This window comes from Microtus ochrogaster, unplaced genomic scaffold, assembly GCF_000317375.1.
Source record: "Microtus ochrogaster isolate Prairie Vole_2 unplaced genomic scaffold, MicOch1.0 UNK79, whole genome shotgun sequence".
In the NCBI taxonomy this organism is placed as follows: Eukaryota; Metazoa; Chordata; class Mammalia; order Rodentia; family Cricetidae; genus Microtus; species Microtus ochrogaster.
In genome coordinates, this window is record NW_004949177.1 from 1,134,939 (window position 1) to 1,157,606 (window position 22,668).

The following is a 22,668-nucleotide window of genomic DNA, read 5'->3' on the forward strand; positions in this document are numbered from 1 at the left end:
ACTTTTATTCTTCCCTTATACATTACATCCTGACTGCAGTTTCCCCTCTTTCCTCTCCTCCCAGTCCATCCTCCTCTCTCACCCAGATCCACTTTTCGCTCCTTTTCCCTTCAGAAAAGAGTAGATCTCCCACTGAACATTCCCTAATAAGATACAGTAAGACTGAACCAAATCCATCATGTCAGTGCTGCACATGACAACCCAGCAGGAGGAAAGAATTTCAAGAGCAGGCAAAAGAGTCAGAGATAACTCTCACTCTCATTGGTGGTAAGAAGGCAATGTATTTGTTTAAATCCTCGAAGTATGATAATGAGGAATGCTTGCGTTCAACATCCATGCTCTGCTGCTTCTATTGCCTGCCTCATTTCATACTTTCCATCAATTGCACTCTAATGTCATTAAAATGGTGGCAATTTTGTCACTTGTCTGGGGAATAATTTTGAGTCCTAGACAGAAATGCCTCTCACCTTCTTTAGGAACCTTTCCCTATTCAAGCAGCAAACCTCAGTCCTCACCTTTCTGCCTGCTGACTCTTGATAGCTCATCATAGAGCTTTGAAGAAACAAACTGTCAATTCAATATGGTTCTGGAGACTGCAGGTGGTGTGCTGGGGAGAGAGAAAGGGGAGACTGACAAGTCATGGCATGTATGGGCAGGCACTCCTGCTTACGACAGTGGGAAAAAGAAAGTGGAAATGTGTGGCAGTAACCTTCGTGGAAGTCAACATACCAGTTTAAAAAAAAAAAAAAACAAAAGTAAGAACAATGTATCTAACTATTATCTCTGTTGGTTGCCATTATATGTTAATATAGTATTTCAAGAAGATGATTAGTAGGACCAAGTTCCTGCCCTGGATTGACCATTTGTCACTTTTGTGACTTTGTGACTTTGGACAGATAACTTCATCTTTCTGAATCTCCCTTCTTTGTCTGTCAAAGATTATAAAACCATAATTCTCCCATAAACTGTCTAGTAGTATATGAATGTTCATTATTATATTAATTGGTGACCAGTGTGGGCATGTAGAAACCATTTAGGCTCTCTGCCTAGAAAAGAAGACAAAGTCTGCGTCAGTGAAAACTTAGTAACCCTTTTCCCTCACGTAAGATTGTATGACTCTCGTTAGCACAGGTTCCTGCATAAGATATTTCTCTGCATCTTAGTGTTTAAACTCATCCTTGCTAACATGCTATTTAGGAATAGTGAAGAACAATAAGCTCCCAACAGTCAAGGTGGCTTGCTAAATACTTTCCCCTCCTATGACTGTCTCTGAAAGTGCTTCAGCCCAAAGACCTTGCTTTTGAGCATCAAACAGACTGGTCTTGCCCATCTAATTAGAGATGATAGTGTATAGACTAAAGATAAAGCAGCCACTTTTGTAAGATAAGAACCTAACAATTTGTTCATTATTTGTCCTTGGGGCCCTGGGGCTTGAAAGAAGGCATGGCAGTCATAGTGAAATCTACAAGTATGATATAGTCTGGGAGCTTGGCTCTGCCCCATTGAGTAGATACAAGAAATTACATTCAACCCTTCCATACTGTCAGCCACCTTCCTTAAAGAAAGGCAACAATGAAAGAAATTACTTACTCAATAGACATACTAACCTCGGACGTCTCTTGCTCCCCTGAGGGGGTGGGAGCAAGCATAAATGAAGTCCATCAGTCAGTCAGGTCTTTTTCTTTATACCCAGAATGCCAGATCTATCTAAGAGTCACCACCTTACCTGTCACAGTTGAATTCCCTCCTTTGGGGAAGACCAGCCTGGCGCTTAAGTGTTTCCCACAGTGACAGTGAGGGAATTAACTAGAACACCTGTGAGAGTCTGAGCACTGAGAGAAACAGCACATTTTCACTTAAGCATGGAAGGAAAGGCGGGCTGCCTTTATAAGTTGATAGATGATAGCAGCATTGGAAAAAGTAGCGAAAGTCCTTCTGTTTTGCTTGCAAGAAAATCTAGAAAAAATTGGTGCTTTGGTTTCTGTTTTGGTTGTTTGGTTTGCTTTTTCTGAGGGGGAGGGGCATTGATTGTACAGGCCTGCAATTTGTTCATTTTCTTCAGCAGTGTTATAAATGAACACTTCCTCTAATGGAAAACGGGACTGTTTTATTCCCCATACATGCAACAAGAGTTAACTTTCCAAAGTTTATTCCCCAGTTTTTATGACTAATTCTTAATTTTTACAGACCACATTGCATGCCACAGCAGAGCATGCTGTGGGATTTTGTTTCGTTTTAATCACACATACATGCTGCTGGTTTCAGGACCTTTGTAATCTCAAAGTTATTCTACCATAAATCTATTTGCCATTTTACTCCCATCTGCCTCCTTCTTAGGGGAAATATTTTCTTTTTTCTAAATTCCTCCCCTGAACCCCTCTGTGCTTTCCAAACTAAATTGATTCAAACACAGGCAAAGTAACTTTTCCTTTTCTCAGTTCTCCTCCTGAACCCTTCTGTGCTTTTCAAACTAAATTGATTGAAAAGCAGACTCATCTCTCCTAGGTAAAGTGACTGTGTAGCCAAAAGATCTGACTCTAGCCCCCTGAGGAGGAAGAACTGGATCTGAGTTGCTCTTGACATTGCTTTCCTTCAGTCTGTTTATCTAAAGCCCCTTTCTACCCATATCCCAGGGAAGGAATTATTTATTAATTATATTTGTTCTTTGACAATTTGTTATATATTGTATATAATGCATTCTGATTACTCTTCTCACTCACAGTCTCTTATCTCCCTTCCATCCCTGTCAACCACTCCCTCTATCAAGTTCTTTCCCACATTTATATCATGTTATGTTTTGTGACAGTAGTCACTGGGAAAGGTATTTTAATATGTATATTTTAGTTATTATGCTTTTCCTAACTTTCTGTCCTCTCTAATCCTATTTCCCTACCATATATGAAAACACTGAAACAGATTTTTCGATGAGCCAGTTGTGACACCATCTGTCTACCTCATGCAGCCCTTTGGCCTCCCAGTAAATAGAAATGCTTTTGCCTCCTATTTTCTATTTTGGCCCCATTTTTCAAAATACTATTTAAGTTCAAACCAACTCACTTTCACTGAAAGCCCTTCTCACCATTTCTCTGAAAATGGACTCATCTTCCCTTCAGACCAGTATTTCAACTTCCCTTTCTTTGCACTCCTAGCTGCCTAACCTTCTAGCACTTTCCTTCTTGACTTCATGCCCTTGCAGGCACAGTCACATTACAACAGGCTAGCTGGACCTTATAGGTAACTTACTTTCCTGTGGTAGGTGACTACAGTTCAAATCACTTCAACCTTATTATGTTTATTGAGAAAATAAGGTAGTCCTTCATAATTCCAGCAAATCAAAGTCCTCAAGGTTAAATGACCTGCAGCCAAGTTTAGAGCTTACATGAGGCAGAAGTAGAATAAAACGTAGTCTTCTTTGTTGTCTAAATCTAGTGACCTTGTCATAATGCTTAGCTGTCAACTGCACTGCTACCAGTTTTCATTGAGAATCTCTTAAAAATTATCAGAAAATTTGCTTCAGACAGTGACTGACATTCTTTACACTTTTAAAGAACATTGATAACAACATAGTTTGAGCAAGCAAGTCTCAACAACAGTTCTTTCTTGCCATTCTTGGATATTACAAGTCTCATTTCAACTAATAATAAAGAGAGCAGTAGCAAATATACTATCAGTTATAAAAGAAGTAATAACATTAATATCTGGACAGCACTTACATGCATTTATTGAATCTTCAGAAAACCTTTCAGAGGTTGCACTGTTTATCATATTTTACATAACTGAGAAGAGTCAGACTCTGAGAAGGGAAGCCATTGCCCTAAGTCATAGTTCCCCAGGTCTCAATAACCATCCTGACTTCTTGTGCATTTGGCTTACCTCAATTTGTTTTTATTTAATAGGCTCCAGTTCACCTTATGGTTAATATTATAATGTCCCCAGTGAATTATGTATTTTCCTGCTGTTATTTCCTTAATTTGTACAAATTAAATTATGCCAACATATTTAAATTTTTCTTCAAACACACTAGAATGCACCCAGATACAGAACGTCATAAAACTAATTTAATCCTACAAAGCAAGCTACATTATTTAAGTGGATTTGGTACTTCACAAGAATATTATTGCTGAGTATAAATTTCACAAATCAGAACCTTTAAGGCAACCATTTGTGTAGTGCATCCTAGCCTGTGCACTTGTTTTTATCAGTGTACCATTTGCTCTTTAGAGTCAAGCTACTCTCTAACGCAAACAGAAATAAAATATAACAATAGCTCTACCCCAGTGATGGTATTTCACAGTTACAATTCATCTATCAAGCAGGGATTCCTAGACAGCTTGTAAGTAACAATATGGGCAACACCAGCAGCCTCTTTTCTGAGCTCTATGGGATTTTATGCATCATAGAGTCATTATTTCTGGGAGCATTAAGCCAATGAGAGTAGAATGCTCTAAATGCTACTAGCTAAGGATGAATGTTCAGTGATTATTTGCTCTGCAACAATATGATTTATTTGTTTCTTGCAAGAATTTACATAAAATGTCAACAAACTATCAATTAAATCCTTTCTAGAGTCAAAAATGCAGATAGCATGTGTCTCTTAGATTTGATGATGAACAGATTGTGTTTCCTAGCAAAGTACCTTCTGTAGATGATAATTTCATAGGCAAACATCTGTTTATGAGAAATGCTGAATTTGCTATCTAGGATTTAGTAAATGTATTTGATAAACTGTACTTTCTTACAATTTCCCCTGCCATATGGATCAGGTTGGTAAACACCTACATGGGCATCACTTTTTCATTACAGTTGATTTGTGTCTCTACAGAATGCTCATTAGTTTTATATTTTTGTTTACAGTTTTACCATGGAACAAACTTACCAAATAATTACAGGACAGCTATATACAGTACTTGTTATTCTTAACCTTTAACGGGATTAATGAAAAAGTCTATATGAAGAAGAAGATAAAACGGATCAGAGAACAAAATTGGTCAAACAATTATGCCTGAAAGAAAATTTGATTATATTATCATAATTATACAGAGTAATCAAGGACCTTTCAGTAAAATTTCTCTTACAGATTTAACCAATGTTTAGGCAATTGATTTTATATCCTGTCAAATGAATGTGTAAATAGTGTTCAAACTGAGCTCATGTAGGAGATTTTCTATATAATTGTCTTAAATATTAATCCTTCTGGACTGTCTCTAAAAGCATCTATCCCATTTTGGTATGGGCTTTTAAAATTATAGTTTCTTTGAAATGCTGATATAATAGTCCATCCAAGGAAGACAACAATTACTAAATATAATTTAGACTATAATTAATGTTAACATTGATAGAGTCAAATAAATGAACTAACTAATGATTGTACCCTCACCTAATCTGATGACTAGCTCTTACCTAATGATACTGTGAAATATGTAAATTTGTCAGCAGGTGAAAATGTCCTTGACTGAGTAAATTATATGGAGTACTACCTTTCTGAAACTAATTCAAACCACTAATGGAATTAATAAGAACCATGCACATGTGAGGCGAGCTATTCATAGAACCAAATTAGCCCATAAGAGATATTACCCATTATTTGCTTCCCAGTAATCATTTCCTCTTTTTCAATCACAAACCAACTCAGAAAAAAAGGAAGCTAAATTTAATTAGAAAAATTATTATGTGAACAATGAAGGTAATCCATCCAATGTGCTTCCAAATGCACTCGCAGCCTGTCAAGCAGTTTAAATATTTTCATGTGCAATCTGAGGGGTTACGGCTAGCATATGAGGTGAATTTTTAAATTATTTTACAGACGTCATTGGGAAAGTGAGCATTGTGAGTAACGAGGTGACTGGCTCAGTGAATCATGAGGACCTGTCACACATGGGGAGATGTCAGGAAAGAGATGATGTCAAATACCAGTTACTTAGCAACGGAGCATTTAGCTATCCAGGGAGGGAACAAGAGTGGTGCTTCTAAAATAGCTAGTAAATATATGAGTCCTATATATTTTAGATGAGCTATAAAAGTAAGTCTGTTTTCTGTCAACCTGCTTCTTTTTGTGAAAATGGTGATTCATTATTTTCCATTGAATTGGATGAAAGCAGGTGAATTTGAGTCATGTGTAAAATTTACACCTGCTTTCTGTATCTTGGGTATACAGAAAAGGGTAACAAAACAATGCATTGTTTTGGCAAAGAGAGTTCTAGGTTTATCTTAAAGAAGAAATAGCTTTTAACTTTTGCTTGAGAACCAACATCTTGGTCCTGGCTTTGCCAGTATAATTGGGATGGGAGAATAAAATGGTAAAACAACACTAAGTGGCAAATCTTTACAGTGTGCAAGAGCATTATCCCACAGCAGATAACTATCTATAAAAATATCTTACCTCTTAAAAAGCATGAGTCTCGTTTTGGATTTCTTGAGCCAGTTCAAGCAAACTCTTTACAAAAATAGTATGACTTAATTATTTTAAACATAAAACAAGAAAAATTGTTTGTCAAATATTTTTAGAAAAGTTAACCAAAGATAAATATGACAAAATATCGTATAAAAGCAAAACTGAAGAATACTATCACTCAAGAATATAGATCCTAAGACTTGTAAAAGAATATTGACATAGAAAATCAGGCAACACTTTAAAGAATATAGATCATGGCAAGTGGATTTTAGTTTAGGTTTGCATAGTCTTTCTAATACTTAAACTGTATATAATATTGCCATTTATTAACAGAATGTAAAAGGAAAAAATACATTATCATCATAAGATAACTAAGACACTTGAGGAAGTTCAATACACATTCTTGATAAAATAAATGGAAAAATCCTTAAAGTGTCAAGACACACTTGTGTCAACCCTAAAGTTAATATCACATTTTTTGTGAGAAAACTAGAATTCCCATTACAGTCAATAAGAGACTAAGTGTTATTTACACCACTATTGTTTAATCTTGTTCTAGAGGTTAGCCAAGACAAAATAAAGAAAAAAGAAAAAGAAAATTAAAGTAGGAGAGTGGTATGGGAGGTCCTTCTGTCTATACGTTGCTTTTATTGGTTAATGGATAAAGAAACTGCCTTGGCCTGTTGATAGGGCAGAACTTAGGTAGGTAGGGAAAATTGGACTGAATGCTGGGAGAAGGAAGGCAGAAAGAGATGCCAGGTAGCCCCGCCAGAGACAGATGCCAGAACTTTAGCCACTTGGTGATACACAGATTAATAGAAATGGCTTAAATTAATATGTAAGAGTTAGCCAATAAGAAGCTAAAGCTAATGGGCCAAGCAATGATTTAATTAATATAGTTTTGTGCAGTTATTTTGGGGCTGAGTACTTGGGAATAAAGTAGCAGCCTCCTCTTACAGGAAGGTATATGTCAAATGGTTATTTGTAAACTACATACACGTATATGTATATGTATATATATATGGATAAATACATATAATTATCTTGAAAATCCATGAAAACTAATCCCAAATATTGTTACAAATACTACGACTTTTAAAAAATATTTTATTTTTTGAGAATGAAATGTAGTTTAAAAATTTCCTCTTCTCTTCCTTTCTTTTGAAGTCCTCACATGTACCCCTACTTGTTCTCGTTCAAATTCATCTCTGATTTTTGTTAAGTTTTTCATACATATATATATATATATATATGTATGAAAATACATAAATGCAACCTTGTCAATCTTTATAATGTATCTGTGTAACCAATTAGTATTTTCTTCCTTCAATGAGGCTATTTCTCCACCTCTCAGTATTGCTTAGATGCCTGTAGTTCTTTTTGTAGAGTTGAAGCCTAGTGATGTTTCTCTGTCTACTTTGGCATGTCAACTGTTGTTGTTCTTGTTCAGCTCATATTTAGGAAGTCATGTTATTTAGACTTTATAGGTGTAGCTTCTAATATTCCACCAAACTCTCTAATCCTGACTCTTAGAATCTTTCTGCCTATCTTCTGCAATGATCCCTGAGCTTTCAATGTGTGAGTGTTTTATAGATATATCATTAGGACTGGGCTTCTCAACTTTGCATTTTGATTGGTTTTGGTTTTCTGAAATGGTCTTTATCTGTTGCAATGAGAAGTTTCCTTGATGAGGAGTGAGGACTATTTGTGGGGATAAGGACAAATATTTAGAATGTTGTTAAAGATTAACTACATTAACTATGTTTAACTATATTAAAGTGACAGTTGTAGGTTCTTCAAGACTCATTTCTTCATTATCCCTGACTAGCTGGCTAGGTTTCCACCACCAAGCATGATTTCTCTCTTATTTAGCGTGTCTTATGTCCAGTAAATGAGCTGCTGGTTACTTCTAAAGTATACATACCACTGCTGTATGCATAGGATTAGCATGACATGCTCGTCAGTTTTGTGGTTCATGGGCATCATAGCTGTGTTGGACTGTTAATTGCTTTCTTTCTTCTGATACTATCAAAGCTAGTCCTCAGGAAGGAGACTAATCAGGTCTGTTGTAGCTCATAGGCCTCTGAACACTGTGCCTCAAATGCATCTTCAGCAATATCATCTTACTTTTCACTTTTTGGAGGACAGGTGACAACCAAGGACAATAGCAGTAACCTATAATATTTTGGGTTATAGGTCTTTTGTAGACCAACAATTCAAATGAGAGATTCCATGCTTGCTGTTGGGGTTTTCAATACATGGTCTTTGGTTCTTGGAGGGAGCACTGTCAGTCCAGAGGAGAAAATTCTATTTATAAATAACACAACAATTAGGCAATATTTCTTTTTGTAAAATAAATATCTGGAGTAGATACTTATAGATTATTTACATATTATAAATATAAAACAAGTAAGTACTTGGTTCTCTCAGAAGACTCTGGGTCATCCAGCCTCTGGTCCTGGCTCTCTAGGCAGTATCACAGGTAAGCTCATTCTCGTAGCATGGTCTGAGCCTGGACCAGTCATTGGTTGTCCACTCCCAAAATTTCTGCAACACCCATATCCCAGTACATCCCATAAGCAGGACAAACTGTTGATTTAATGTTGTGTGGCAGGGTTGTTGACTCAATCCCTCCACTAGAAGTCTTGCCTGACCACAAGAAATGGCCAGTTCAGGCTAGATAGCCCCTATTGCTTAGAATCTTAGCTAGGGTCATTCTAGTAGATTCCTGGGAGTTTCCCTTGTACCAAGTTTCTACCTCAACCTGAGATGCAACCCATTTCCATTCATCTTTTCTAGTTCTCTTCTCCATCTCCAACCAACCTGAAACCTCATGTTCCCATCCCCACCCACCCCCATCCACCATGAAATCTCTTCTATTTCCTTTTCCCAATGACAATATAATAATGTCTAACAATATGCTGCTATACACATAGATTGGTACCTGGCCAAATTGTCATCAGAGAGGCTTTATCTTTCAACTGACACAAGCAGGTGCAGAGATCCACAGCCAAACATCAGGTAGAGCTCAGGGAATCCCAATAAAGAGAGAGTTGAAGGATTATAGGAGTCACAAGGGTTGAGGACACCTCAAAACAACCCAAAGAATTAACTAACCTGGGCTCATAGGAGCTCACAAAGACTAAACCAACAACCAGGGAGTCTGCATAGGACTGACCTGACACTCTGCATATATGTTACAGTTATTAAGCTTGGTCCTCTTGTGGGATTCCTAACAGTAGGAGAAGGAGCTGTCATCGACTCTTTTGCTGGCTTTTGGGACACTATTTCTCATATTGGGTTGCCTTGCCCATCCTTAACACAAAGGGAGGTGCTTAGTCTTACAGCAACTTGATATGCCATGTTTTATTGATATTTGTGAGAGGTCTGACATTTTTTGAAAAAGAGGATTGGGTAGCAGAGGGGAGGAGAAAGTGAGGGGCCAGGAGGAGAGGAGGAAGAGGAAACTGTGTTTGTGATGTAAAACAAGTAAATTAATCTAAAAAAGATAAAACAGCTAAGTATCAGATGTAATGTTCTAAAGATTCCATTTATATTTTATGTAAGTCACAGTTTATGACTTAGTTTAACAGTAAAAATATCATGGATATATGATCAAGCTAAGGCACCATGAGAGATAAAAATAATACTATAACAAGTGGAAAGCCCTACCATTCTTGGGAAGGAAAAAAAATCACAAATATTCTCTTTATTCTTAGTTAACCTTGGTCCCTCACCTCACATCATATCACATTACTTCCATGTACATTAAAAAGTAAAAACATTATAAGGATGAGAGAACTGGAGTCTTTAAAATTCCAGGCTATGTCTTAGAATGAACCAGCAGAGTTAAGAAGTACTCAGGGGAATTTCAGAGATTTTAACAAGACTAGTAATTTAAAATGAAGAGATACATATCTTAGAAAGTCCACGAAGATGTCTAGAACCTACAAAGCCCTGAATTCAATCTGGAAGACTGAGGGGAATAAAGACAGAAAAAGGAAAAGGAAATCCAAAAGTTTATGAGTTAGTATTAAGGCTCTGAGTGATGCCAATGATGTTATATTTTGACAAGTTTCAATTTATATGTTGTGTAATATTCAGCAATACTTATCTCATAGCATAGAGGTCACTATCAAATCTGTGACATGCTGGAGGTCTCAAAATAGTTGACTAAATTTCCCCAATCAGTCACTTAACTATTATTTGACATAGGATTGGAAATATGCTTGTTAAAACTCAAAATACAAGCACAGTAATACCAAACGTTTACTTTAGTCGGTTTTTAGTTTTTGTTTGTTGTTTGGTACCTGTACTCTGAAACTTTGGATTAACTGTGTCATTCATTCCCATTGGAGACTTTTCAGGGGGCCTTCCTTGATCGAAACTTATTCTTTACCCAGAATAAATTCACAGCCTCACTTCCTGTAGAAAGAAAAGCAAACCTTCTTCTCCAAAGCAACATATCTTTTGACTTAAATTTTGATGTCAAGGCATTTTGATTAAACCTTTTTTTTTTCTTAATCCAGAATGAATCCACAGCCTCTTACTTCCTGTGGAAACAAAAGCAAAACCTCTTCTCCAAAGTAACATACCTTTTGACTTAAATTTTGAAGTCAAGGAATTTTCAAAATATATAGGTTGAATTAATGCAGCATCATTAATAATCAAATATCTATTAGCAGTGATTGTTCCTTATGCAGCAGTCAAACTATTTAAAGACAACACAATAACATACAGTATCCAGATTCCCTGTGCATTTTCCATCTTTACAGGAAACTAGGTGGTGACAGAAGGATATTGGGAGTGAGGTTTCTCTCCAGAACCCAGGTGTGCTAGATTTGGATTCCAATTCCCAGAGTTGAAATTCCAATCCCAGCTCTCGCCTGGGTTGGTGGCCAGAAAGCCTCAGGCAAATGGCTCTTTTGTAAATTTGGGTCCCAAAAAGGTGGGTGCCAAATGAAGCATGATTAATAAAAGCACAATTAATAAAAACTCAGGGTCAGAAATTGGGGTTCAACCTAAAGATCCAAAAAGCAAAACAGCCAGCCACTGGCTCTTACCTCAACCTCAGTCTGAAATGGCGATTCTGCCTCCCAGAATCTCAGAATGAGACAGTGTGTTGAAAGCTGTTTCCTCCCATTTTATAATCCTCTCTAAAGGCTCAGATTAAAGGTGTGTACTACCATCATTAAAGGCATGCACCACCCAGTTTCTATGGCAACTAGTGTGGCTATTGGGATTAAAGGTATGTATCATTATTACTACTGAGATTAAAGGTGTGTGTTACCATAACCTGGTCTGTAAGGCTGACGAATGGGACTGTTTTACTCTCAGATCTTCAGGCAGTCTTTATTTATTAAAATAGAATTGAAATGCCACTACAGGTACCTAGTTCTATCATAAAAAATTCACATATAATAAGCCATAGAATCACCAAACTAATGTTTGAAAGCAAATCTAAAATAATCCTCCCATTAGAGATAATGAAATTTGAAACACTTGGAGTTTGCAAATTCAGTAGTTAACCAGAAGCAGAAAGAGTCAAGATCACAATCTAGGTAGTCAGTATCCAATGTCAATTATGTATTGTGCATAAGGATATGGGATTAAAGGTTTTGGTTTTATGTGACTATTAGGGACTTAGTTCCTGACTCAGTGGACAATAGAGAAACTAAAAAAAGATAGCCAAGATTCCCACAGGATAGACTCAGGAAAACAGCTTACTAGATGGACCATGTCTAACAAAATGCCGTTTCACAGCAATGTTAATTATATGAGGATACTCTGGAGTACCTTATATCTAGGTTAGATAAAAAAGGGTAATCAGTGACATGTATGTTATACACACACACAGAAAGAGAGAGAGTATCTGTACTATTCTGTGTTTACAACAGCAGTACACAAATCAATCGTCAGGTTCCTTACCATGTTTGCAAATAATTGACTTTTTATATTTTTGCTTAATGTTTTTAATGTATGTGGAGTGATTTATCATTGTGGTCATAAATTATATTTCTTTTTTATTTTTTCTTTTATTATTATTAGTGTTATTATTATTTCTTAAATGAAAAATAATGTTGAACATCTTTTGTGAGCTTATTTTCCATATGTGCTTTTTAAATATGTCTACTCAAATCATCTGTAAATTAAAAATGATTTGTTTTTTTTTACCTTTTGATTACATCTTGAGTTTTTGTTATATTCCAGATTATGATATTTTTGTCAGATATGTAATTTGAAAATATTTCTTGATGCAGTCCTTTAAGCGTATGTTTTTGATTTTGATAATATCCACTATATCTTTTGTTTTTTTAATGGGATATGATTTCAAAGAAAAGTCTATTTTTTCATTAATCCCAAGGTTATAATATTTGTTCACCACAGTTTTTGTTTCCATATAAGAATTTTGTTTAGGTCACTGATCCATTTGAATCAGTTTTGGTATGTGGCATGAGATTAGTTTTACTATGCTTTCGAACCACACCTCAAATACTTTTTATCTTCTTTCATTGAATTTCTTTTGCTTTGCATTTTGTAAAAAGTTAAATGAGTACACATTTTCCCATTAGTCCATGCCTCAAACTCTTTGTCAGTACCATAATTTCTTGATATGTATAGCTTTAGAGTAAGTCTTAAAATAGAATAACTTGAATCATCATTTTTATTTTAAAGGGTTTAACTAGTTGGTCTTCTTTACCTTTTCACATGAATTATACTGTTTACATTTGTAAAGAATCTAGCTGAAGTATTTGTTGGCATCACAAGACATTTAGGAACCATTTTTTCTTATGTCTTTTAAGTTATGAATGCAATTTCTTTGTCATCTCAAGAAAACACTGCTTCACAACAGTACTCCATAACTTGTAGCTTTTATAATCTTTCTGCTCCTCTTTCTTCTGTGATGGTCGCCAAGACTTGGGAAAAAGGGTGTGCTGCAGATGCCCATTTAGGCCTGAACACTACTTTGTGGAAGTTCTCAAGCTGCATGTCTTTGTCTTCTATACTAAATAATCTCATCAATCAAAGAGGAAAAATAAACAACTACTCTACCACATTCAGGAGTAAATTTACAACAGCAACATAAATGAATCATTCAGTAAATCCTAGCCCCTGTCCTCGTTCATGCTCTTACTGGATTGCTATGCTTACTTTTTTTATTGCTCTTCTGAATCTTTACATTTTCAAAATATACCTTTGAACTTCATAATTCAACCATTTATGGATTATCAGTATGATTTAGCTGGAGTTAAAATTGCCCTTACACTTTTCTTAATTGAAGATATATAAGCACCATAAATATCATTATCATGTATGCTATGTGTACATAAATATTCATGTGTATGCAAATGTATGTGCAAGTACACATGCATACATGTCTATGCACAGAGCTTAACATGGAGTGCCATTTGCTCTCAGCCTTGTTTTATTCTCACTGAACCTAGATATCACTGATTTAGCTGGACTGTCTGGCCAGACAGCCCCAAGGATTTTCATGTCTTGGCCCCCTCAGCTCTAGTGTTACAGGGTTAAGGAGGATGGGGCATTGCCATGAGTGACTTTTTTATGTAGGTACTGAGGATAAAAACTCAGATCCCCATGACTGAAGGGCAAGCACTCTAGGAACCTATCTGCCTCCGCAGTAGCCCTGCATATCTTTAAGACAATGAACGTATCTGATTTGTAGACAAGGTTCATAACATACTTTGAAGCTTTGCAATTTGTCATATGTGTTGAATTAACCCAGAGGCTAGCCATGTTGATTTTTCTCCGCTACATAATAGTTTCTGTGGGTTACTTGCAAATTCTTTACCAAGTTTATTTTTTTAAGATTTTTTTATAATGGTTTTCCTTCTGGAGAGCAGAGGAGACTACATAAGCAAGAGCTACTGGCAAGGGTGCTGTGGTAGGGGTGGGGCTGATGTCTGGTTTAACTGGTAGGAAAGATGTAGGTGGCTATTGTCCAGTATTAAACCACTGGCTGACAACTGGCTGTCAACAAGAGTTAGAAAGCAACAACCTGAACCCCAGCCTGAGAAAGGTTTCTGTGTAAGTGGAGATCCCTCCCACCCAGCAATGCATTTGCCTGCTAGAACATCTCCAGTGAGGGGTTTGATAGCATTCCTTTTGAATCTCCTATTGAGCCCAGAAATAATGAGAGAGCAAAATTACAGCCAGATTATTGCCTGGAGGTCTCTTTCCATGAAAATAGGTATTACTTCTGATCCTAATCCACCCAAGCAAGCCAGCTTCTAAAGCAGTTGTCATGAACTCCTCATTACTATATTTTTCTTGATGTGATAAGTGTAAACTACAAGAAAGTTCCCATGTTTGAAAAGCTGAATCAGCCTTTAGTAATGGAACGATAACACCCGGCAAAGCCTTGGGCTCTGGTTTACAGAAAAAGTACCCTTATTCTCCCCTTGGCCTACAGTTGCTGTTCACTAGTGCCTTCCACGCACAGTCCAACCTGGCCTTCTAAAGAACAGTTCTGTTGCTATATCTCCACAATGCAAGTCTCCAGCGATAGAACAGCAACAAATCCCCTTGGTAATTTATAGAATATGATAATAAATTTCATGCTGCCCTTTTAGGAATAAAAAAGACTGACAAGTTTGTGCTCTAATTTGAATGATAACTACCAATTTTCATGATCTTACATATATTTTGCTCCCTAATATTCTGCCTACTGCTAGCAGAGCTGGATCCCATGCCTAGGCCTGCTCTATCCTGATAACTCTTAGAAACCTTGTAGAAAGTATACATTAAATAAATGATATTTGAATGAACAAGATTAGATGTAGATCATTAAATGTACTGCTTGTAGAAAAAAATACAATGAAGTTATGGCATCTCTTATGTTGATTAGCCTGAACTACAAAGAAAGGTGCAACTGGAGAGCAACTCTAAAAGAAGCTTCTCATTTTAGGAGGAGATAGAACAGCATTGCACCTAGAAAATAACTGCAAAAGAAAAAGAAGCATGGCTATAACATTATGAAAGACTCGGGATGTGGTTCGAGTCTTTTAAGTGTTAATCATTTAAGTATAGTTTATGACAAAATAATTTGAAACAGAAGAGCTAGATACAGGTTAGCATTATAAAAAAGAGTGGGAGTACTATATTGTCAAACTTGGCTTAAGAATTAAGAAGACAGGTTCAAAAGTAGGACCTAAACCCCGAGAATCTCAGAATTTTCAGATGTTTTTACTGACCACTGAGCAGAAACTGTAACTGGACTTCTGTTTGATCCTGATCTGTGTAAAACTAGTTTCCCTAAGGCCAGTTCTTGTATTTCTACCCCTTGAATTTGTGTTAATGTTACCTTTATCACAGACACCAAACAGTTTAGCATTGTACAGTCTAATGGCCTTTCTCAGCAATGTGGGGAGTCTGCTGTTCCGTCCAGTTCAACCTAATTTATACAGGCTTTCCGATAAGGACTGAAGTTTACGAGGTCAGCACCTGTTAGGAATGACAAATGTGTCTGCTCCATAAACTATGGCCTCCCTCAGATTGCAGCAAATTTTCACTATGTAGTTTTCTTCTCTTTCACTGCTCTCTATGAGGAGCTTTCTCTGAAGTGTATGAGGATAGGATGTGTGGGAAAGTAGTGACCCAAAAGAATTTGTTACAGACGCTGCCAGATGTGGTAGTGCGCTCCTTCAATTCCAGCACTCTGGAGGCAGAGGCAGGCAGATCTCTCAGTCAGAAGCCTGTCTGGTCTATAGAGTGAGCTCCAGGACATCCCAGGCCACACAGAGAAACCCTGCCTTGAGAAACAAAATATAAGACAAAACCAAACAAAAAGTTGTACGGACTCTTTACTCCTTGTTATAAAAGCTCTCATTACATTCATTGTGGTCTGATTGAGCACATGACATAATTCTGTGGCATTGATGATCATGCTTCCCACTTGTAACTTAGAACTAGGCTTTTTTTCCTGTATAAACTTGGTTTAGGGGCTTTTAGAATGAAAATAACCTATAAGAGCCACACATTTTCTACTCACAGTTGTAAAGCAAGGGATAGTTTTTCCAGATTTCCTGAAACAGTTTCTAGCCCTGAAAAGTTTGAATAAAGCCAAAATTACATATTTAAAGAAGTTATTGTCACGAGTTTAGTAACAAGTTAGTGAAAGCATAAATTTATTTTAACTTTTAAAAGAATTAGTCTTCTTCTGTGTAGTGAATTGTATTTGGTGTTGGGCTGTTGTTATGTCATTATTTGGAAGTTGTATTTAATGTAACGGCTGATTTTCTACTTCCTTGTTGCCAGCACGCACAGGAATCAGGGCTCCAATCTCTGGAGGCTTTTGTAAAAGCATTACAAACAGAAGAATGTTCTTCAGTCAAGTGTGGAACAGTGTTCTGACCACTAGAAAGGCTTGGCAGGAATAGTTAGTGATCAAACCAAGGGAATTCTCTGCTTCCACTGTTGTTGGACTTTTCAAGTCAGCCAAATTAAGATGTAAGCTGCCTAGCTGTGAGACAGCAGGCTCTCTTCCTACAGCTTCCCCAAGACTGATTTTTGGAAGAATGATGAATTTCCTCAGCCAATTCAATTATCTATATTTATATCACACACAGAGACACACAAACACACACCCTCACGCATAGTTGCATACACAGGGGCAGGAGAGAGACAGAGACAAATACACAATCAAATATCTGTCTTCTTTTACATATTGTTGACTATACAGAGATGAACAATGTGCAGCTTGATCCCCTGCCCCTTCCTAGAAATCCCCTTTCCATTATTCTCAGTAGTGAACATCCCGCCTTAAACAACTGAGTATTCATTCACTGCTTTCTAAGATAGAAAAGTCAGAGGTTGGAGGGCTCACATGATTGAAATTTCTCTCCTAGTCCGAACCAAAATTGTTCCCTAATACCTTTTACTCATAGTGAAACAGAAGGACAGGGAGTCCTGAGTGTGGCAGGAACTCTCCCAGCTCAGATATGTATTTCGCTTGGAGAGATAGTGTCTGACAAAAATCAATGGCCCTCAGAGCCAACCAAGGCTTCTGGCATCTCTGTCTCTTGAAGTTAAATAAGAAATTAAAGGGCAATAGGAGGATGAGTTTAGAAAAGAGTTTTATTATAGAATTACAGACGTGAGTTCAAAAGAAATAGAGAGAGAGGCTGGTGTAGCAGAACCACCAAGCTGCTACGCTAGTGTCTTTTATGAGACTTATGTCAAAACTGGTGTGAGATATGGGGATATGAATGAGTCAGTCTAGTCAATTCACCTATTAGAGGTTCAGATGACACTCAGTTTCAATCAAGTTCTGCATAGATACCAGTTAAGATTACTCATTTAAGTTGCGTAGAAGAAGAAAGAACATATCAAGAAACTAGATTAGAAATAAGTGTTATTTTCTAATATTACTGGCTTCTTGTCAAGAAAGAACCAAGGGCATTCATAATTTGGGGCCAAGATAAGACTGCCCACTTTTGAGGTCCTTGTCCTAAAACTGCTTAATCAGTTTCTGTCTCCTATTCTCCTCATAAAACTCGTCCATAAAGCAGATCCCGAATCTCTTCCTCTGACAGCCTTCACCTGTCTGACAACACTATTCTGACAGCTTCTAACTGTCCTTCTCTAGAGTATTCCTGTGCTCCTGCTGAAATGGCAGGTCTAGGGTGATTTAATTTCAAAAGGTTGTGTTTTCATAGCACATCCAGCAAAATTTTTACCTTCTATGTTGTGGGGATTGTAATTAATGTTACCTAAGATAGGATGGGTTCTTTCAACTCCAAAAACCATTTCCAGTTGAAATTAGGGGATCAACACAAATCTTTATGGGACTATGCCACCAATTATACCAAAATTAGGTAGTCTTTTGCACTTGGTTCATTCGCTCTTAATAAAAACCATCCTATGGGCTTCAGGCCAATGTTTCAAGATCACTCCACATCTGATTACTCTTGTCCTAATACATTGCCTTTCTACATGCTCTTGCAAATTATTAATTGAATGATATGACTGTTTAAAGTGTAAAACATGGTGGTATTATTATTTGACATTTGTTTTTAGGAAACTGGTCAACTGGATATTGTGTGAATTTCCTTTGGGAGACAAAGATACATTATTTACTTATTGAGAGAATCATCAACAGAACAAAGAAGGTATTACGTTCTAGTTTAGACTTTTGAACCAATGAGTTTATAGGGATTACTTATAGGAGCATTGACTTCTCAAAAGTAGCTACATCATTAAGCTATCCCACTCTATCATGGCCTACTCATGGTCAGCTGTATCACTGAAGAGAAATATATTCTAGCATCCTCCCCCTTGCACACACACAGGACCACATGCAGATGGGGCAAGAAGACAGGGTAAATGGAATCTTAGATGACTCTGGTTCTTTACAAAAATGTTAATTGTGCCATACCATTACCACAGGTCTAACTGTGAGCTGGTTGTTCTGCTTATTTCTTTGTAATAACAAAGAGCCAGGGTCCTCTGTAGTTCACCTCAATGATTTTGCTTGAGGATGACAATGACATGTCACCCTGGGAGGAAATTGTATACCACACAGAGGACTACCAATGAAAGAACCTTGTGGTACACCTCTGCAGATGCTCCTTCTCAGTTGAACTTGCTTATTTAGAAATTTGTATAGCTTTTTCTAGGCTGGGACATAGTAATATACTTTCCACATTTCTATCCTATTCTGCAAGATATGTATGTGACCTTTGCTTTGCTGTAGCCGAGATATACTATGCCAATACCATCTTCCTACACTTCCTGGAAGGAACCTGTGCCCTGAGTGGTCTTAGTATGCTAATTTTTTATGATGGGGTTATAAAGGCCCTTGAGTGAAGCATGAATAATAAAATATCAAGGTCAGAAATTGGGGTTCAACCTGAAGGTCCGAAAAGCAAAACAGCCGCCACTGGCTCTTACCTCGACCTCAGTCTGAAAATGGCGATCCTGCCTCCTGGAATCTCAGAAGAAAACTGCTTCGGAGAGCTGTCTTCCCCCAACTTATATTCCTCTCTAGGGCTGTGACTAAAGGTGTGCCCAACCATCATTAAAGGCAGGTACTGCCCAATTTCTATGGCAACCAGAGTGGCTCTGGGATTAAACGTGTGTGTCATTGTGGTTACTGGGATTAAAGGTGTGTGTTACCATGATCTGGTTTGTAAGCCTGACCAGTGGGACTGCTTACTCTCAGATCTTCAGGCAGGCTCTATTTGTTAAAATACATTTGAAATGTCACTACACATGAGTCCATTCCTAATCGTTTATAATGCATAAACATCTTAAAGATAAAGTTCACTTGTTCTGGAAAATACAATATCTATCCTGGGAATGACCAGAGAAGAAAGAGGCTAGAACCTCTTCTCATGTGCCCTGACACTCTCTATGAGAAGTCTCATGTGGAACAGCCAAATTCACGGGCACGGAGTAAAATGTTCTCTCCTATAGTCGTGATTCTCCCAAACCCTTGACTGCTGGAAAAAGATACACTGGAAAACATGTATTCCTGTTTCTACAGTAGGTGCACAGTAGTGTGGCTGAATTCTGAGGATAAAACATTCTGAGGAGTGGAAGCCTGGACAGACCACAGCCATCTCATGAACCCCCAAATGACTAACTGGCCCTTGCCCTTTGTACCTCACAAGCCTGCTCTACTTTTTTCATTCATTTCCTGTGAACAGCTCTAAGAGGCCTATAGATAATATGCTAATGCTTCTGCCTTTCTCTCTCCTATCAGGGATGGGCAGCTTTGCCCAGACCAGTTAGAAACTGATAATAGACTGATTATTTAGCAATGATTTGGTCTTCATTCACCTGTCCTTCTAAGCTGAATCCTTGGGTGACCACTCTTGTGCATCTGAAAGTCCTTGTCCTTTTCACTTTGTAGAACTGTCAGTGTCCATGGATAGAGCCTACTTATGGTAAGGTGTGTCCACTACCATAGCTTGTTTTTTATCAGGAGGAAAGGAGCACATTAGCTAAAAAGGGAAACATTCTTGTGTAATGTCAAGATCTCTTTCATATAAACCGGTCATGTGGATTTGGGGCTTTCAGGATTTCAGACCCTCATGTCCCTGCATCCTTAGGCTGTATTGACTTGTAAGAGTGTACAATGTTAAAATGTACCTTGTCACTTCTGAGAAATAAACACCCTAGAAAGTAAAAAAGGACAGGTAGACCCACCCTTCTAAAGGATGTCAGAGGCTGTGCAAGTCATTTATTCTAAATCTTTGTGAAAAGAAAGCCTTAACTCAATTCTGTGGGTCTTCTCTACTTCTATCTTAGAATACTAAGTTATTCAAACTTACTACTCTTAATCACAGGATTTTGTAAATGCTTCCAAAATTGTGATAATATTTTTGATATCTCAGTTAAAAGGAAAAGGGGGATGGGTACCCCTTTATCTCATCAGCTTTGAGCAGAGCTTGCACGGCTTGTTATGAAGCACAGATCTGACAGTATATTTCAGCAATATTATAGACAGATTGTGGGGCTGGGACTGAGGAGTTTCGAATGTATACAGTACTGCATAGTCTCTAAAACTCTCATACATGCTTCTCTCATGGCAGGCTTCTGACATAGCAGAGCAAGTAAAATTAGAGATTAATAACATGGGTAGTTAAAGATAAATCTGGACTGTCCAAGCCAAGGTCTGCATGTTACAAGTGGAAAAACAGACTTGGAGTGGGCAGATGGGCAGTAAACTTCACTAGGATCATTCAGGAAGCTCTTGGTAGGGATCAGATGGGACTTAAGCTCCTTTCATCCTATTTTTGCCTGTTGGGCTCCTGTCTGTAACTAAAAGAGTAATGGAATATAAGCAGTACCACCACAATCTCCTTTTGCTAAAACATCATTTGAAAAATTGTAACTATCTCATAAGTCTTAACTCCTTGAAGGTAAAGAATTTAATGTTTGTTTGTAGTATTAATGTGTTATTTCATTATTTAGTTACTGCGTGAAATGTAATATACATTTCTGAAAATACACACACACAATATTTTTCCTCTTACAGTCCCACTATGTATCTTTCATACAATGATTTCCTCCAGCTCCTGTGTTCCTGGAACTTTTGCAACAAACTTGAATGTCAAGAAGAATAAGCTTTTTAGGGAAGGAATTTGTAGCATGAATTCTAATTGGTATTAATAATAAAAAAAGGAATCAGATATTAGTAGTGAAAGCTGGAAGATCAGAGAAACAGAGCAGTCAGCTACTAATTCTTACTCTACAAAATCCTCAGAATCAAGGGGGCAAGGTTGTGTCTCTATGAATCATCAAACTGAATGCTTTGAGCTTCTGTCTCCTCCCACCACATAGTCCTCTCTCTGCTCAGTCATAGCCCTTCCTGTCTCTACCTCTCTAGTGATGGGATTAAAGGTGTGCAACTCCCAAATACTGGTATTAAACCTGTGAGACACCATTGCCTGACTCTCTTTCTCTTTGAAACTAGATCAATCTAGTATAGCCCAGGGTGACCATGAACTCACAGAGATGCAGCTGCCTCTGTCTCCTGAGTGCTGGGATTAAAAAAGGTGTGTGCCTAAACGGTCTGGTCTCTATGGTTATCTAGTGGCTCACTCCACACTCTGATCCTCAGGCAAGCTTTATTTGTTAAAGCACAGACAAAATATCACCACAATATCTTGACTTCATCATGTCTGTACCAAGACTTATGACAATACACTAGTTACTTGAAAGGCAAACTCCTCTGACAGCATGGAATACAATTGAGGTTGGGAGAACATTAGATCAGACAACACCATTTCTCCCTCTGCTTACAGAGTAGCCAATTTCTATGTCTTAAACTGGGCAAAGCAGAACTACCCAAAAATTTTTCAGATTTTTTGGAGTCCCGGTCAATAAGCAAGGTATGATTAATGTGGTAGAAATTTGGGTGTTTTGTGATGTTTCCTGGATGAAACTTTTAATGCTTGAGATGACATTATGATTTGTCTGCCCATAGTAAGAATGGCATAGAATGCTGTATTGCTTGTAAATACATTCTTTCTCAAGTACTAAAAAGTAAAGCATCATTACTTAGCTCTTTTTTTTTTCATTAACCATCTTCTCTCCATTAAAACGGGGAGGTATACTTACTTTAGTGTGTCTTTGGAACTGACCCCTAACTTTCAATTCCAACTAAGCATGAAATTTTAAGTAAACAATCTCATTTCTCAGAACACTGACTACTTTAGGGCTCTAATAGACATTTGATTACCTGCTCTGTCTCTCTCTCTCCAGGAAGAGCAAAGTAGTCTGGAAGTAAAGAAGATAGAAAAGATTCT

General features: G+C 37.4%; 1 protein-coding gene across 1 annotated transcript in view; it reads left to right on the forward strand.

The window, feature by feature from the left end:
* Aff2 (AF4/FMR2 family member 2) overlaps positions 1-22,668 on the forward strand; it is a 563,314-nt gene that overhangs the window by 355,107 nt on the left and 185,539 nt on the right. The gene's annotated exons all lie outside the window — the stretch shown is intronic.